The sequence below is a fragment of the Meles meles genome, chromosome 3, assembly GCF_922984935.1.
Source record: "Meles meles chromosome 3, mMelMel3.1 paternal haplotype, whole genome shotgun sequence".
Classification (NCBI taxonomy): domain Eukaryota; kingdom Metazoa; phylum Chordata; class Mammalia; order Carnivora; family Mustelidae; genus Meles; species Meles meles.
In genome coordinates, this window is record NC_060068.1 from 55,996,300 (window position 1) to 56,000,995 (window position 4,696).

General features: G+C 33.8%; 1 non-coding gene across 1 annotated transcript; it reads left to right on the forward strand.

Moving 5' to 3' along the window:
• The first annotated feature begins 3,425 nt into the window (after window positions 1-3,425).
• Window positions 3,426-3,576, forward strand: LOC123939399. Its single transcript, XR_006817838.1, has one exon. It is a non-coding gene; the product is annotated as a U12 minor spliceosomal RNA (small nuclear RNA).
• Window positions 3,577-4,696: the final 1,120 nt, after the last annotated feature.

Consider the following 4,696-nt stretch of genomic DNA (forward strand, 5'->3'; position numbering starts at 1 on the left):
TCAGGAGAAAGAAAATTATGAAAGGAAAATATTTACAGGTAAATACAAGATAATAAAAGCACCAGAGTAATCACTTATAAAACCAGTACTGAGGTTAAAACACAAAAGAATAAAAGCAAGTATGTGTATAAAAATCAGTTAAGGCATTCCTAAGATAAGAGGATAAAAAGTTTAGCATTATACACATAAAATGAGGGGGGTAAAAATCAATGCTTTTAGAATGGGTATAAACTTAAGTGACCATCAATTGAATACAGATTATTTGTATTTTTAAAAAAGATTTTATTTCTTTATTTATTTGACAGAGAGGGAGAAAGCACAAGCAGGCAGAGCAGCAGGCAGAGATAGGGAGAAGCGGGCTCTCCGCTGAGCAGGGAGTGCGATGTGCGGCTTGATCCCAAGATCCTAGGATCATGACCTGACCCAAAGGCAGCTGCTTATTGACTGAGCCACCTAGGCTCCCCTTAATACAGATTATTTGAATAAGATGTTACATATGAGCTTAATGGTAACCATAAAAGACCTCTTCCATAATGATTTGGGGTCATAAACTGAATTTGAAACTACTGTATTTTCTTTAAGAGGGATTGCTAATCAAAATCAGAATAAATCAATCAATCACAGATCTTCATAAGAATTGTGGAATGCACTCTGGAGTGGATCACTTAGGAAAACATACTTAAGAATACTTTTATGAAATCAGTAGATTCATTCTAATGTTGAAGAATTTTAAACAGGATTTAATTTTTTAAGTCCAGACATAGCTATATACTCATTTAAATTAAAGGATTAAAGTCCCTGTATTGAAACAAACTCCAGAATAAAAAACAAAAATAAAAACAAAAAAACTAGTAACATGAAAAATTCATGCATTCACTTATCAAAATTCATTTTTTTATTTATTTGTTTTTTAAAGATTTTATTTATTTATTTATTTGAGAGAGAGAGAGAGAGCACAAGCAGGTGGAGCAGCAGAGGGTGAGGGAGAAGCAGGCTCCCCAGTGAGTAAGGAGCCCGATGTGGGGCTCAATCACAGGACCCTGGAACGATGAGCTGAGCTGAAGGCAGACATTTAACTGACTGAACCACCCAGGTGCCCCATCAATAAATTTATCAAGCACTTACCAAGTATAGACCAGTAAGTAAAAATGTTTTGGACTTTATTACCTATTTAAAATTTTATAATTTCTGCTTTTATGAGTTCATACTCTGCTAAGAGAAATAGAAATATTTTCAAATTATAATATCATACAATTTATAATATAAAAATGATATTTGTTTAAATATAAAGATAATAAATAGTATTTATCTATACTTTTGGAAAAAAAATAATAATGCAAGACTCTTTCCAGAGAATAAAATGAATTTCATTTCTTAGTACAGAGAAAGTAAAAAAATAATCTTTAAAAAACACAATGTATATTAGTTTATATTAAATTATATTAATTATAATTTATATTTAAATAATGGATATAGCCATTTAATTGAAAAAACAAATATTTGATACAGCTAAAATTTAGTTACAGCATTTTGAAAAAAACAGTACCATTAAGCACTTAGAATATTTCTAACAAGGGCAAAAATGCCCAGCTCAAAATTACTAATCTAAGAATTCAAGTTTCAAAATGCAATCCAGGTTTCCATATAACTATTTAGGCTGGTTTTTCAGCAGCAGGTGGAGATTTTAAAAGGAAGGATGCCCAGGTAACTCTGATTCAAATAATTATCAGAACTTTATATCCTAAAACAAACCACTTACTTTTCTTTTAGTTGCAGAACATGTTTTAAACAATATCAATCACCCCATTTTTCTGAATACTGATCAATTTTTTTTTCCATTCTGTGAGCCTGAGTGACTCTCAAATGAACATTCTTAGGATGTTCAATGTCATTCATATCAACTCCATGTTTCTTTTCTCTGGGCTAAATTTCCATAAAGAGCTCAAAGGGCTGTCCATTAGAAACACATATTTTATAGAAAAAAGTGTGTTTTACATGCAAAAACTGAAAATGTCCACAAAAAACAATTTTTAAAAAATGTATATAATGTATTTCTCAGTGTGCTGCTCAAAGAAACAGTCATATAATACTGATGATATTACAATTTGAAGGACATCTCAAATTACATCCATAAATTTCAATCTCAATAGAAGTATCAGGCCAAAGAGTGCTCAAAGTCAATTATGGCATAAAAAGTACCCTTGAAATCTGTATATAAAGAGGCTCCATTTTCTAAAAGGATGAAGAAGGTAAAATTCAATGGAAAAGCATCCACCCATCTCAGGTAACATGTGCTAACTAGAGTAGTTTCAAGAAAAAATAATGAGGTGGAAAGGAGGGTTCTACAGCCAGCAAAATAAACACAGCTTGGAAATAAAGGATAGCTGCAAATTTCAAAGGTGGCATTCTCTCAATACTGAGCTTAGGAGAGAGCATTCTAAATATACTCATATGCCATACATGTTAAGTGCTTTTAAAAATCAAAGTTTATACAAGGTCTTTCAAGGTTAGACAAAAATCTTTCATGATCAGTGAAAAGATCCCTGAAATATGTGCCAATGGCTCAAATCCGACCAAGATGGAAAAGAGAAATTAAAGAGCCATAGAGAAATCAGAATTTCAAGTAAACGTCAGAAAACTCAGCTGATCTTCCTGAGTCAGGAGCATTTATTTAGGTTCCTAAGACCTGAAGTCTGGAATCTGTAATCAGTTTTCTAAAACAGCTCTCAGACTCTTTTCTCTTGACTCTTTTTCCTTTCTCTGACTCTAATTTATCTTGCACACTATCTCTGGATTAATCTCCTACAGCCCCTTTCATTCTATTAGTGTTCAAAAACTCTACACAACTCCAAATTCCTTCCTAAACAGATTTAACAGCTCCTGTTTTTTTTTCTTTTTCAGATTCCATGCAATTTTTCTGCCTCCCACTCAGACAAGACTATTTTCCACTAACCCCAACCATAGAACTTTCTCTAGAGTTGGTATCATCATTCATCTGCATCACGCACTTGACTATATCATCCAAGAATTGCTCAACTTGCTTTCTTCCTGAAATGCCATCCGCGCTTCCTCACCAGCTGAAATCCTTTCTACCCATTCCTTAAGCTTCAGCTTAAATGCTGATTTATTGACACTTTGCATGTTATTATTTACTTTGGCCTATTCTGATTAATCCCAGCTTTAAATTCTTATAGAGGTATTGCTTGTTTCACATAGTTTACAGTTCAGGTGTCTATTATTTTGTATTTTTCATTAACTTGCAGGGGCACTGAGTCTTAAGACATCCATAAAACAGTAAGCTATTTGGAAGCTTGGATCACATCTTAGATTTTTATGTTATAGGATGGATTGTGAGTAGAGAGATAGGAATTCTGCCTCATTTCATAAAAAGGGGATTCAAGGCGTCCTATTAAAATACATATTGTATGCTTTAAACTTAAATGAGTTAAGGAAAAAAATGATGGCATGATGTCTAAACCCTCACTGCTAATGTGAGACAAATTTTTGAGCTCGTAAAGGTTTCTGCTAAGATGACCCATTTAACTCGTGGGATGTTTAGGAGTCATAATCTGCTGTAGCCCTTTAACACTGAAAGACCAGACTGGTACAAAGGTAATAAGCAAGGTTGAAAAGGTGCATGTTTCCGATAGGTAAGAAACTGGATTAGCCCCAGAGTGTTAAAAAAAAAATACATATTATATAAACATGAATGAAGGGGAGAGGGAGATACAGGTTTCCAGTTCTGTAATTAATATTTCAGGGGAATGAAAGGCACAAGGTAAAGAATCTAGTCAATGTTACTGTAACAACAATGTAATGGAAAAGATGGTAGCTTCACTTGGGATGAACATACTGTAAAATAGAAACTTGTCAAATTGCTAAGTTGTACATCTGAAACTAATGTAACATTGTGTCAACTATACTCAAAGTAAAAAAAGCTATATATATATGTATATATATATATATGGTATAATGAAAAACAAAATAAAAATAATTGAAGGAATTGAGTATAAAGGCAGGATATTAGTCTAAGGCTGTGATAACAAAATACCTCAAAGTGCGTGGCTTAGAACAACAGAAATTTATGGTACACAGTCCTGGAGGCCAAAGTCTGAAGTCAAGATGTCAGTAAGCCCATGCTCCCTCTAAGTATAAAATTCTTCCATGCCTCTTCCTAGTTCCTGGTGGCAGCTGTCAGTTCTTGGCATTCCTTGGCTTACAGCTGCATCACTCTAATCTACACCTGTGTTGAACATGGCATCCTCCCTATGTATCTGTGTCTACACTTGGTCATCCCTCTTTTTATAAAAGCACTAATCATATTGGATTATGGACCCACTCCACTTTAGTAGGACTTCATCTTAATGATACCTGCAACAACACAATTTCCAAATGAGGTCACACTCTGGGGTACTGAAGCTTAGAGCTTCAACGTATTTTTGGAAGACACAAATCAACCCATGGGAGGCAATAAAAACAAACGTGCCAATTAACTCTGAATTTAATGGATATAATACAGCTGAGAAGTTCAGCCTGGATGCAAGAAATAGGCAATACATTAACTTCTAAAAATAATGAGTGTACATGATCAACCACTTGATTCAGAGTGTGTAAGATTTATACCAACAAATTATAAAGGAAAACACAGAAATTCTGCATGGACCCCAAGGGAAATTTATCCTAAGAGAGCTGATGA